Genomic DNA, 14,412 nt, shown 5'->3' with positions numbered 1-14,412 from the left:
AATGTGAGTTATGAATTCTGTTCAACAATCATCCTTAATCGTTACATCTGTCGCGCAATTGCTTCATGCAACAATTATGATCCAATAGCCTTTAAAACACATAGTTGCATTGATCAGCACAAAATACAGTATGAAATCAATGTTCTTCCTAAACTGACTTCTATCACAAGCCAATTTGAAGAATTTGTTTCTGTTTTAGCCAATGTTGAGCATGACAAGGAAGATTATGCTCAGCATGTGACAACTATTGCAGTAGTGTGTTACTGTAAGGCTGATACAGACATTTGCACCCAGGGATCTTTAGAGAAGGGCATGTTTGTGGTGCAGATAACAGAACAATAGCTGAGTTTTGTTTAGGAAGCAGCTGCAGGAAAAGGGGGAGTGCACTTTGGAGAAGAGAGTAGCAGTGTATTTTTCCAGACTGTGTTTTTATTCAGTTGGGGCACTTCAATGAGTAACAGCAGTCGCAATGGCAGAGTGAAGAGCAACTCTCCTACCTCAGGTAAGTTTATCTTTATGTGGTGTTTCCTAAATTAGGCAACAAATCCAAACATGGTCTGTTGTTTTCAAAGTGACTTCATAACTTTTAAGAGGGATTTCTGTTTCCTCACAGCCTCCCAGCTGAGAATACTGAGGAACAGCAACATGACTCGTATCAACCAGAATTTATTGTACGTTATATTGTGTTATGAAGGAGCAGAAAGCTCACTAAATCAGGTGACCTTGAATAGTCAGAATTGTAACATTTAGAGTGTTTTAGTGGTTTGAGACCTTACCATGTAATTCATGTGTTTTCCCTGGTTTTTGGTCCAGTTTGAGAAAAGCTGTTGACAAGGGCTAAAGCTGCAATCCCTATAGATAGAAGTGGAGGGAAATAATCGTCTCACTTTCTTTCCTAAATACATAGAGGAAATGTCTTTATAGTATTGATTCATTTATTCATTTATTAGTAGGGGCAAGTGCCGATCTCTTTGTTTAATGGAGTCGCCGTAAAATATGTTTAACATTTAAAATGCACTACAAAATTATTTATGATCACTTTGCATATATATTCAGCCCTAATTTCATTTTAGAAATAAATTAGTAGCATGTTAATGCTATTGGACCATTTACTTCCAGCAAACACTTTCACACTTGAGCTGCTTTATTCAACTGCATTGTGTTTGTGGGTGATATTTCTAAGTGAAGTTACAACATACCCTATCAAAATGTGTTGATACTTTTCCCAAAGGACCATTCTGTATGTTGTTAGCCTGGACAGCGTATCTAGTCCTGAAAGTATCTAAAGTGAACTCGGCTTATCCTTACCAGGCAACCATTTTCTAGCCGAGGTCACTGAAACCAAGGGATAAGAAACTTGACTGATTTCTCCACCCCACACCTCAACCACCTCTTCAGCCATTAAAATTGAGATCAGATAGTTCAGCATAGAGCAAGGTTTGGACTTAGGAACCTCCTCCTTCTATAGTATACTTGGTAAGGGTGCTAGCAACGATTGTCAATGCTTTTTAGAAAAGCCATTTAGCATTTGAGAAGATTTGGCCTTGCATTTAAAGATAAAGCTGCCACTGGTGCATGCAAGATTAGCCTAGGGCCTTCACTGCAGTAGGATGATTCAAATTCGACCTATGTAAGCAGCCAGGGAATCAAATGTGTGCATTGTCTGTTCAATTGATTGTAACAGGGTTTACTTCTAAGAAAATAGAATTGTAAGCCTGAGGTTTATGTGAACACACACACACACAATAGCGAACAGGAAAAGACCCTCGCATCAATCCAGCCTGGCCCACACAATTGTAATACTTTGTGTGTCACAATATATATGCTCTGCACTCCACCCAGACCATGTGATTTTATGGCAGAGGTGAAAAAACAGGTTAAAAACCCATGCCAAATTCGGGGAAAAAAAATCTAGGAAATTTCTCTCTGACCACACCCCATACCCCAGGTGATCAATCTGGCCATGATATTCCTAGAAAAGAACCGCTCCCTGACATCAGACCTAGGTCTGGCCTTGTTCAATTTAAAATTGGACCTTACCTAGCCTATTTATTTAGAACAACCTAACAACTGAAATTCAATCTAAGATAAAAGCAAAATACTACGGATGTTGGAAATATGAAATATAAACAGAAAATGCTGGAAAAACTCAGCAGGTCTGACAGCATCTGAGGAGAGAGAGACAGAGTTAAAGTTTCAAGCCAGCATGACTCTTCTTCAGAGCTAAAGAGAAGTAAAAACGTGATGGAATTTGTACTGTTGGAGGGGGGGTGGGTGTGGAGCAGGTAAAGCAGGATAGAAGGTCAGCGATAGGTGGGGGCTAAGGAGAGAGTGACAAAGATGTCATGGGCACAAGACAAAAGGAGCGTTAAGGGCAGTGGTGAAGACTAAGGAAGGTGCCAATAGTGGCATAAAGGTAAGAAAGCAGAATGTTATAATAGCAGAACAAGGGTCAGCACTCTGTGAACAAACAACATAGAACAAGTGGCAGATGTCCTTTTTGGGGAGGGGCGGGATGTGGAGGGAAGGAGTGGTGGTAGCGGAGAAAGGATTAAAAAAAGGGGTTTTTAAAAAGAGGATATAAAGGAGATAAAACGATAAATGAATGAAAATAAGTAAATAAGAAATAAAAATACATTTGAAAAAAATGTGATTAAAAAGGGGCTGAAGATAGAGGAGAGAGTTCATGGTCTGAAGTTGTTGAACTCAGTGTTAAGTCTGGAAGGCTGTAAAGTGCCTAACCGAAAGATGAGGTGCTGTTCCTCAAGCCTGCGTTGGGCTTCACTGGAACATTGCAGAGGGCAAGGACGGACATGTGGGCATGAGAGCAGGGTGGTGTGTTGAAATGGCAAGCGACAGGAAGATCTGGGTCATGCTTATGGACAGACAGAATGTGTTCCGCAAAGCGTTTACCCAGTCTGCGTTTTTTAATCCCTTTTTTTCAATTTTATTTTTATTTTTTATTTACTATTTTAATTTTCATTCATTCATTGTTTTATCCCTTTTTATACCCTTTTTTTTTATCCTTTTTCCCCTACCACCGTCCATTCCCCCACACACACCCCCCAAAGGGCCATCTGTCACTTGTTCTATGTTGTCCTTTCACAGAGTGCTGATCCTTGTTCTGCTATTAACACATTCTGCTTTCTTACCTTTATGCCACTATCAGCACCGTTCTTACCTTCACCGCTATCATTAGCACTCCCTTTGTCTTGTGCCTATGACATCTTTGTCAATCTCTCCTTAGCCCCCACCAATCACTGACCTTCTATCCTGCTTTACCTGCTCCACACTGCCCCCACCAAGCACTTTACATTCCATCACATTTCTACTTCTCTTTAGCTCTGAAGAAGAGTCATGCTGACTCGAAACGTTAACTCTGTTTCTCTCTCCACAGACGCTATCAGCCCTGCTGAGCTTTTCCAACATTTTCTGTTTTTATTATGGAATACAACTTAATTCCTTCATCATCCAATAAACCTTAATCGGATCATCTCCCTAGGCCTCCGTAAAGTGTGCAGCACTGTTTCTTTTAGCCGACCTTGACAACTAAGATGATTCAAACTGGGGATTAGGGTGGAGGCTCTCCTCCGCACCCTTTCCAAAACGTCCATGAGGCCTGACCAAGGTCTTACAAGTCCAGCTTGTACTGTGTTCAATTTGTCACAATATAGTTCTTCACACCATCTTTATATTTATTATTCAGAAGGCTAGTTTGAATTGAGCATTTACAGGGGCGTTCTTGAAGTAGAGTGTATAATGGACAAGGAGGTGTGAGCAATCCCACCTCCTGCTGGATGTAGCTCATGAGTGGCCCGAATCATTTTCATGCCTGACTGGAGACTGTGTGCTGCCAGAAAGTCCGGTTTGAAGTTCTGGCAAGGTTCCCTTGTTTATACACCAGTCCTCAGTTAGCGAGCAGGGAGGCATCCTGCTCCCAGGCCTCTGCTAGTAGCTTTAGGGAGTAAGTAAGACACACACAAACTATCTCTCCCTTCTGTAGTAAATATTTGTGATCCCCCGAACATTTTCTGTGTGATCACAGTGTGGCAAATTTACCATCCAAGTAGTTATGAAGGTGACTACTTCATCAATACCACCAGCTCAGATCCTCTTACCATGATTTACTTAATTCCACTGATGGCTTAGGAAGTGAATGCACTGTCCATTACTTCCTCTAAAAGGGAGAAATATATCAGCCAGGGTTCTCACTCCGGGTTGCTGTCCAGTGACCCTTTACATGCCTGAGGACATTGGGTGAGAACAAGACTTTGCTTGACTTTATTGTCAAGATTGTGGGAATTCCTCTGTGTGAGAGGACCATCACCACAAAAACTGCAACATTTCAACAAGAAGGTCCACTATCACCCTATCAGGGCAGTTAGGGATGGACAATAAATGTGGCCTTGCCAGTGTCACTTCACCCAAGAACAAATTAAAAAGCAAACCTGCCAATCCTCTAGCTTGCTTTTGAAGGATGACCTCTTCATGAGGCGCAGGCCTGGTACAATCAGAACAGCCATGGTCCTGTTGAATGGCACAGCAGGCTCGAGGGGGGTGGGGGGTGGAGAAAGCATACTCCTGCTCCTATTTCTTATGTTCTTATATCCTTGGGGAAGGTTCTGGTGACACCAGATACTTGTGGAACCATTCCCAAGCCTGGAGAGGTGCTAGGACTAGTCTGGAACAATTTCTCCTCCTTTGGATTTTGCCTGGCTTAGTTTTTGTCATTTCAGTGTTTTACATTCTCTGTGTAACACCCTGGATCTGGACACTTTGGCAGCTCTTTAATAGAGCTTTGAAAAAAATGTAATGTAAATTTTTTTTTTAATTTTTAAAATTTTTAAAAAGACATCTAATCTACTTCTAAGAATGCAGAATGACTCGATCGTTTTTTAACTTGCGCACGCATGTAAAATTATTTTGGAACATTGGTAATGAATTTTAAATGAGTCAGAGATTGGGAGTTGGAGCGAGAGGAGGGAGTGCTGGAAACTTTCAAGGCAGCTGACCTGGACATGTTTGACTGTAACCCATAAGACTAGCTGACAAATGAAATAATGTCTAATTGTGTCTCATTACTACATGTTTTCAATGAACAAAATCCAGCAGGTGGCAGCTGTTGTTTTTTTGAACAGTGTTGTAAAATGTCACTTAATAGCATACAAATCCCAACTTCTGCTGTTCAAGATATCAAGTTTATTAAAGTGAGTGGAAGTGAATGAGGAATTTGTAATCCTGTCGTGACAAAGGCCGTTCACCATCAGTTCAGACGTGACAGCAGAAACCATACTGGAAAGAGAAACATGCCTTTTAATAGAAAAGAAAAAAAGAACTTCATTTATATATCACCTTTCATGACCTCAGGATGTCCCGAAGCATTTTAAAACTGCTGAAGAATTTTTGAATGGTTCTGTTGTAATGTAGGATTATTCACATAAATGCTGTTAATTTCAGGAAACATTCCACAGTCTTATATCTTCCTGGTTTAAAACTGACTGATTTACATTAATAATATGTTTCATGTGTGTCATGCTCGCTTTTGGATAATGCTACAGCAGGAACGTGTTGGTAAAGGCCAGAGCCCCCATTCCCCCACTGCTGTGCAGTGCCCCCTCTCCAAGATCGATGTCTGAAGGTTCCCTGCTCAGAGTTCCACATTCTGCGTTTATCATGGAGACACCCTATCTAATCAAAACAGTTTCAGAATGTGAGCATGAGGGATATATGTTGAGCAGTCTCAGGTTAACTTGAATCTTAATGGATATTGACTCCTAACACTGAGATCTACTACTTACAAATCCAGCACGTATGCCTGATGATTGTTCACATCATTTCTCACACTGTCCTGAGCTGTGTCACTGAAAAGACAGTATCCAAGTGTGATGGCCGGGTGAGAAGGGGTGAACTGGCTCCCCTATTTTTAACCTCCTCGGTTGGTCACAGCAAAGACTTAAGTTTCTTTTTTCACAAGGATATGCCTTTTCCAAATCAGAATGTATTTAACTATTTAAGCTGTGAACAATAAGGAGCCAATGAAACAAGGTTTTCATGAGTCAAAGAAAGAGCAAATTTATGAACCACTAAACCTGAGAAAAATAGTAAAAATGCGACATCAAGCTTTCGACCCTCATGCAATCATTCAGGCCCACACACACACACACACATATAGGTATCAGAAATAGGGGGAGTCAGAGTTCAATAAAAAGAGGTAAAAGAATATATGGTTAAGTGTCCTTTGATTGTCCTTGAGGCACTGCTTATAAACTCCATAGCTGATTTAGGTTAGCTGGTTTCTGGGATGCGGTTGGATGAAAAGATGTTGCAATTATTAAGAGATGTCGGTTCGCTGGTAGAGTTGGCTCCTTGAACTGGGCAACTCTGTTATTCCAAAAGAGAGAAGCGGGAGAGAGAACAGCCCTCAGCCTTGCTTCCTCTGCTGAAGACTTTCTTGACACCGCCTGTGTCATTTTCAATCTCTCTGTAATGGCTGGGCAGCCTTGTCTTGAAATACATCACCCATTGTATATTTCCAAGAGGTTTTGGGGGTGTGTCTGTCTGTGGCAGCCATTGTTTCAATATCCAGTACTTTGCATTTTTAATGTTTCTACCTTAGACATTTCAGTGAGCGTCTGTGTTAAAGGAAATGTCTCTCTCTTCACACTCCCCTGGGGGTGATTTGTTGGTTACTCACCTTCACCTCGGAATGTGGCCTTGCATTTTTAAGCAGTTTGCTCTGTCTCAGTTCTAACTGCAAAATTTCCAATCAGTTGAAAGTCAAAAAATCATATTTTCAAATTTAAAGGGGCATGGCCTCGTAATAACAAGTCTTGCCAATGATAATCCTTACTATTGATAACTTTCTATTTAGTTAGCCTATTTTGGTGAGGCATTGATATGTTAGCAGCATTTATGGAAGCAAAGCTAGCATGAGTTGTGGTTTCAGAAGAAAAGGGAAGAGAAGGACCCACCAGGCCAAAAAAATGCACCAAGCCTTTCTGATGCATTCCTGCAGAAATTCCAAAGTTACCATTTGGCCTTGCTGAGAACAGAGCCCAGACTAGCTCTTCACAGGAGATTGAGGTTAGGCAAGGGGCAGAGACAGCCAGTGCTGGGTTTTTCCACATCTCTGGCTTACAAAATGCCAAATGGCCACTATGATCTTAAGAATGTGTTGGGAGGGTACTGGTTACAGAATGGTGTCTCTTAAAGAAGCTTTCATAGACTTCAGTAGGTAAACAGCAAGACTTAATTAACTATTTGGAACTATGTACATATATACAGTAAAGGGAGGAACAGAATTAATGTTTTGAGTCCGTATGACTCTTCTTCAAAGCGGGGATTGAACATCCATTGTGAAGAGGAGGCGGTTAGGGCCAGGAAACTGGAAGTTGCTGATATGCCATAGGACATCAGAGGGGTCGCAAATATAGGTGGGAAGAGACTGGGCAAGGGGAGAGAGAATGGAGTCAAGATAGGAAGAAGTGAGTTCTGTGGGACAGGAACAGGCTGACATGATGAGTCTACCAGGACAGTCCTGTTTCTGGATTTTGGGAAGGAGGTAGAAGCAGGCTGTGCGGGGTTGGGAGACTATGAGGTTGGAAGTTGTAGAAGGAAGCTTAAGTCGTTAACTCTGTTTCTCTCTCCATAGCTGCTGCCAGACCTGCTGAATTTTTCCATCATTTTCTATTTTCATTTCAGATTTCCAGCGTCCGCAGTATTTTGCTTTTACACAGTAAAAGGTACAGGCAAGGTGCTATCTCCATTTTTAGGTCTTTACACATCTCTGCTCAACACCACATGGACCCTAGGTCTGGATTATTTACCTTCTTACATCACTGCATGGGTGGTACCGTACTCAGTCCCACATTAACCCTGTGTGTGCCAGACCCTTATACTACAGAATGAGGCATTTCAGCCTCAGGAGTGGCAGTTGTGGAATCTGCCTTCAGGGTCCAGACCTGAGGATTTATTAAAATGGTTTGATTACTTGGGCAATTTTCCTGGCCTGTGGGGCAGGTGGGTATCCTAACAACACAGAGATCTGCGAGGAGCATTATAATTAAAGGGCCTCCGGCTGACTCCAATGACATCAGCAGTGTCAGTACTGGCAGCCACATTCCAGTATTAGTACCAAGGTGCACCCCCAACAGACTACTGCTTTCCCCCTACTGCCCACCACCCCCTCCACCAATCTCCCACCCCGCCTGTCTCCCAAAACAGATTGTGACCTGCCTTAAGCTAAATAAGGTTATTGAAGCACATTACACTCTTTCAAACAACCTTTTAACAAAATGTATAAATCACTTTGAAACATTTAGGCATTGATCCCTGTAGAGTTGTGCTTTGATGATAATAGTACTTATTAATTCCCTTCAGTGATTTTAGTCACTGTTGTCTTCCAGGATCATATTTCCCGTTTGCAGTATCTATTTCTCATCAGTCTGCCATTAAGATAGTGGGCTAGCAGCCAGGTTCAAGTGGCTGCAGCACAGTGGGATGTGAGCTTTCAGTTGCTGAGGGAATGTTTGGGCTGAATTTCCCCATTCAGGCGGAGTAGGAGGTGAGACTGGGAGCCAAATTGAAAAATAGTGCATTGGATTAGCTGCCTGATGCAGTCCTGCCTCTAAGCGATCTTGCCCAAGGCAGGGTGAGTGAGGTAGAGAATAACTGCCCAGCAGCGACTTGTAGCCGATAGACCCATTATTTGGCCAACAGGGGGGAAAGATGCAGCTTCCAGCAGGATCTTCGCAATTGGGCCCTAGCCCCGCCCCTGCTGAGGCCAGAGCCCAAAGCTCAGAACTGACTCAGGAGAAGCTTCCCAGCAATAGGCTAGGAGGGGCTTTCGACACCTCCTCCCCATCACCCCAGCACAGACTTGCTGGATGTGCTAGCCACAGCCACAGCTACAGGCCAATAATGACAGCGACAGCTGTAGCTATGAGGGATTTTTAAAGCTTTACAACCCAGCATTTTGAGATGCCCTTGTGGGGTCCTGCCTGCCTCCCTCAGCAGCGCCCGCCGTTCCCAGTGAGGCTGCCAGCTGGATATCACGGTGGGCCCTCTGACTGGGCCTCACAATTCCCTGGTCTGCGTGCCATCCTCAATTGGCCTCCTCCAGGAAGACCACGAGTGATGTGCCGCCAAGGTCAGTTCCTGACCCAGGGTTGAGACTAATGTTGGGGTCCCACCGATCTCAGCTAAATCCAGTCCTTAGGTCCGCAACATAGAAAATAAAACATGTTTCTTTAAAGTTGAACCACAAGATGCTTATGAATATCATTCTTCATCTCACTATGTGGGCGAAATTGTCTGTGCCTGCTGGCGTCAGCGGTGATCGGCAGGGTGAGTGGACAATATGAAGAAGGCCAAAAATCAGTTTCAAGATGTTGTGAAACCAGTTTGTGATCGTCCGCTCAGCCCCTCGATGGCGGGACACTGCTCGAGGGGTGGGTCACTAAACCTGGAGGCTGCAGTCTTCTTGCCTTTCGGGGCTATGCCTTATCTGCAGCAGTCTTGGAAGCACTGAGAGGTGTGCGCACGGCTGTACTTTAAGCATGGCGCCTGGCGTGATGAAGTGGCAAGGCAATGGCATGGTGGGCAAATTGGAGCCCGCCCACCATGGAAACGGCGTGTTTACGGGAATGCATAATTATTACAGCAGGTTTGGGACAATATGACGCAAGAGGCCACCATTGCAACAGGCATTTTACACGCCCGTTACTGCACTTAGTACAAACCTGGGACAAGTGTGCCCTGTGTTTTTATTTTTAAGAAAAAAAATCTCACAGTAGAGAAAGCAATTGAAGGGCTCAGTGAATACAGCAGTGCACAGCATATTTTGGCCAGTTGGACCATGTGATGGTCTCTTCTGTCTTATGTTCCTAAATTAGCACCTTTTTAGCAGCAACTTAACTGCATCACTGCAAGAATGAGAATAATGAGTAAACACCCTTCTCAGTTTATTAGCATCATATTTAAATATTAATATGATGCAGCTTTAACATTTTGAACATCACATTATACTTTTGTGTTTCGCTACTGAGTAATCAGCAATGCAAATGAAGCTTACTGAAAAAGGAACAGCAAAACAAGAAGTGATAGCATGCTAAATGTTTTCTTTTAGTAAAGGATAGACGCTCATACCTTAATTAATGAAGAGGAGAAAAGAGTTGAATGATATAGTGAATAGCGAAGAATGTGACAGGAAATTGATAGACAGGAAGATCAAATTCTGGACAACAAGAATTGTGAAGAAGATAGTATAAAAACTTCAGTAAGCAGAATAAAGGCAGATGTAGTTTAACCAAGTGTGAGGTAGTGAACCATGGATATAAGAATGGCAGATGGGAATATAGATATGGAAGTGCTGCAGGGCATAGGTGAAGAATAGAATGTAGCGTCCAAGAACCTGCATCCTTAAAATTAGCTCAATAAAGCAATCAAAATGAATAGTCTAGAATTCAAAAGCAAGAAAGTGAAACACCAGTTACACAGCAGCAGAGAACTGGTCCGATCTCCTTTGGAACAGTGTGTCCAACTTTGATGTCTTATTTTAGTGCCACCCTATAAAACCATTTAAAGTCAAATAGGTTATAAGAGCTAAAATAACGTTGATCGGAAAATCTAGCCTGGTAATTCTGGCTGAAGAGATACCTCAACACGCATACAATGGGTGGAACAACCTTTAATGTCATTTTTATGATTTGATGAAATATCATACCACAGATAACAAGCTGAGTATTATTGTAGTAATTATGGTTTTATTTAGTGTGTAATGTACCTTTAAGAATAATATGTGTTAGGAAAGATCACATAATCTGTAGTAACCAATAAGAGAGTAGCGCCAGCTACCTTAGCAGTCAGTGTAGAGATAGAGTTGAGTTGAAAGCACATGTGTAGTTGCTGCTGAATATGTCGTAAATTAACTTAATGTTTCCACTTAAGAAGTGTCTGCAGTTCAACTATATTACCAATAACACAACTCGGCCACCCTTACAACAATCAGCATCCAATAAATAGGCAGGAATCGAGCCACACACCGGACCAGAGAGATCACATTTGATCAGTTCCGAGTGGCAAGCAACACTGGTCCAAATTTCAATAGATAACATGGACCTTCAGTGTAAATATAGAGCAGGTGTAAATAACGGCTGCTTTTAGAAAAGAACTATGCCATCCTTCAACTAGGATATCCTGTAATACTTTTCATATAACCTTTGGGGCTGAATTTTCGCCATCGTGGTGGGAAGTTCGTGTCAGCACACCCATATCCTTAAAAAGAGTCCCCATCCACCATATTTTCATTCCAGGGTCAGGGGTTGGATAGAGCTGGACCCGCCACGTCCAGAGGCAGCTCAGAGATGGCCAAGGAGGTTGGCAAGCCCCGACGTGGCATGGCTGGAAGGCCCCTTTGGGTCTCTGAGATCTTGGCCCAGTTGAATAAAAGGCTGTTAAAGCCTCAAGCCCTCACTTCCCACCCACCCCCTGATGCCCCCATTCCACCTCCATACCCCTTCATACCCCATGCCTCTGCCATGTTCCCCCATACTCCCATGCTCCCTCCACACCCACTCAGCCAGTGTCCTTAGGTGCCAGGTGGGGATGAAAATATTAAACTTTCAACAACCTCAGAGAGCTCTCACTCAAACACACTTGATACTAAAAAAAACTTTCATTCATGAAACGCATTCAAAAAATTTAAACCACTCAAGAAGTCATCTGTCGTAAAAACAAATAAATTTCCATACTTTAACCACATCAAAGACAGCTAATCCTTTAGTAACCTCTTAAAGCTGTCAACCAAAATGTGAACCCAGCCCCCCCTCACCCCACCCCCTGCTGAGATAAGTGGTCTTGGAGCTTTTGAAGCTCAGCCAATTATTCATAATGGGCTCAGATCAGCTGTTGTAACAACCCTTGGGAAATGTCAATAATGAAGTTCTTTGAAATGGCAGGAACAGATTGTTATGACCGCAGCTGATAGTAATGCTGAGCAAGCCAAGGTAATGCTGAGAAATCTATCTCAGCTGTTCATAATTTTTTTCCTGTATCGTAGAAATGAGGAGGGAAAGCAACTAAACACAAAAGCACAAAACTCTAATGATGACTTTCAAAATTTGAAGGATTAAAATGTTTATTAAAAGAAAAGGAAAAAACAAATAAAATGTAAACACACAAGATAAAAGATGCAGTTAGAAAAAATCTTACAACATAAGCCCCAGAATGCTTAATCAAAGGTAAACAGTTACGCTATATTTTTGGCAATAGCCCTTATTGATTCTTAACCATCAAATCCAGGAAATATTGCTTTCACTTTAAACAGAAGTACAATCCATGACTTTTCAGAACAAATCCACGCTGATATGGGTTTTCCAAAGGAAGATTTAAAACAAATTGTTTCTCAGGACAAATATTCTCCTAGCCCAAAGCTCAGTTGCTTTTTCCAATTAAAAGATTTTTATAGCTTTTCAGCACACTCAAAAACACCAGAGTTGGTCTTCAATAGGACTTTCCCCCACAGCAACTACTACAGCTGAAAACTTCATTTTCATAAATGCCTTTTCACACCTTTCATCTTTGTTCCCCATTGTCTTTAAATACCTCTTTGAAAACTCAGGTTCCCAAGTATCAAAACTTTTCATGTTCCTATTTTACCTCTATTCAGGTCAATAAAATTTAAAACACTTACCCCTGTTTACTTACAAATCTCCTGTAAAATGTAGATGTTCTTTATTACCTTTGAGATTCCTTTGAAATGCAACAGCTACAAATCAATTTCAAAACTTATCCTGAAATGTTAAGTTCAGATCTACTCTGTTTCCTTGTAAGTTAATGCCCACCAGAAGGGCTCATTACAAGATGCTAGATGATAACACCTTTCGTCTTTCATCCCTTAGATTCTACAGACAATCTGACTTCAGCAACCTCACCTTTGATTAACCCTAGACACACATAGACACAGCTTATCCTTACCTACACAGAACATTTGCATAAACTTAGAAATATAAAAATATACACATATCATCCAAAGATGACTAATGGTTTTTTTCTAAACTAAACCAGGTGGCCTGTCAATCAATGCATTCCAGCAGCAGGTGTTTACTATTTTACTCTAACTGAAATGTGCAGCCTGTTTTTTTTTAAAGGGCTGTGGATTCAAAACACTTCAGATCGTGACACTTCAACAGACCTGATTAGCCCCTCACAAGGCTTTAAGGGGTGCCTTCTCCATAAAATCATGGTTCCTGCACTGCGGCTTCAGGCTCTTGGAACAGTGAAAATGGAGTCTCTTTGAAACCAGCACTAATTTCAAATGGCTGTGCTGAATCTGAGTTTCCCACCTGTGTGATTCACATCTTGCTCCCTTCCACCTGCCAGCAAAAAATGGAATCTGCCCGGCCTGGGGCAGGACTTCTGTACCTGTGTCCCGCCATTCTTAGAGGCCTCCAGAGTTGGGCCAACTCCACAAAAATCTGTCCCTAGATATATTACAATTTCATCAGCTTTGGCTGAGGCTGGAGGAAGGGTAAGGAGCTGTACTGATACCCATTCTCCAACCTCAATGCAACGCCCGATACTACCAGTATACTCTGGCCTCATTAGCTTCTGCCTACAAGCCTGATAAGCATGATCAGTACATTCATATGTTAGTATTAGTATTAAACTGTGCGAATGTTGCAAATCACATTTTTTACAGTGCCTTTCCTTTTGTGATTGTGAATTACTGCTGAGTCTTTGTTATGTTGTTACCCCAATCACCGAAGTAATAAAGATTATTTTTTCAAGAGGCATTGCAGGTTAAACATGAACACAAGGACACAAGAATTAGGAGCAGGAGTAGGTCATTTGGCCCATCGAGTCTGCTCTGCCATTCAATAAGATCATAGCTGATCTGATTTTGGCCTCAACTCCACTTTCCGGTTTGCCCCCCAATAACCCTTGACTCTCTTTCATATCAAAAATCTATCAAACTCAACCATAAATATATTCAATGACCCAGCCTCCGCTGCTATCTTGGGAAGAGAATTCACAGTGTGAATTCACAAGACTTTAGACCATTACATACATACAGCAGCTATAATTCTGAGACCATTCATTGCAATCAGCGTCCCAGCCAGTCAATATCACACTTACACTGTCCGACGCCTGGCAGCTAGGACTCCTGGTGCAGAGCTCCCTTTCAACAGGTTAAATTTAAAAGTCTAGAGGATACAGAATGTGCAGACTACAAACATTGCCACCTGCATTGATTCCCAGCAGGTTTAAAAAGTTACAGGTGGTCCAAGGAGCCACTGAGCATTATTTAAACCCAATTTGACACAGCTCTGCAGTTACACTGAGCGTGAGACTGTCTCCTCCAGAGGATCTCATGTTGCTTTGATCAGGACTCAGGCCCTGACTTCAGATTTA

At 42.1% G+C, this 14,412-nt stretch overlaps 1 protein-coding gene across 2 annotated transcripts in view; it reads left to right on the top strand.

The window, feature by feature from the left end:
- Nucleotides 1-347: 347 nt before the first annotated feature.
- The window catches only part of jcada (junctional cadherin 5 associated a), a 258,299-nt gene continuing 244,234 nt past the window's right edge, over nucleotides 348-14,412 (top strand). For both annotated transcript variants that reach the window (XM_078537786.1, XM_078537793.1), the window contains exon 1: nucleotides 348-502. The gene's annotated coding sequence lies outside the window, so the exon portion shown is untranslated. The remainder of the gene's footprint in view (nucleotides 503-14,412) is intronic.

This window comes from Cetorhinus maximus, chromosome 3 (genome assembly GCF_964194155.1).
Source record: "Cetorhinus maximus chromosome 3, sCetMax3.hap1.1, whole genome shotgun sequence".
In the NCBI taxonomy this organism is placed as follows: Eukaryota; Metazoa; Chordata; class Chondrichthyes; order Lamniformes; family Cetorhinidae; genus Cetorhinus; species Cetorhinus maximus.
Note: the sequence above shows the minus strand (reverse complement) of the source record. Positions and strands in the feature narration are given on the sequence as shown.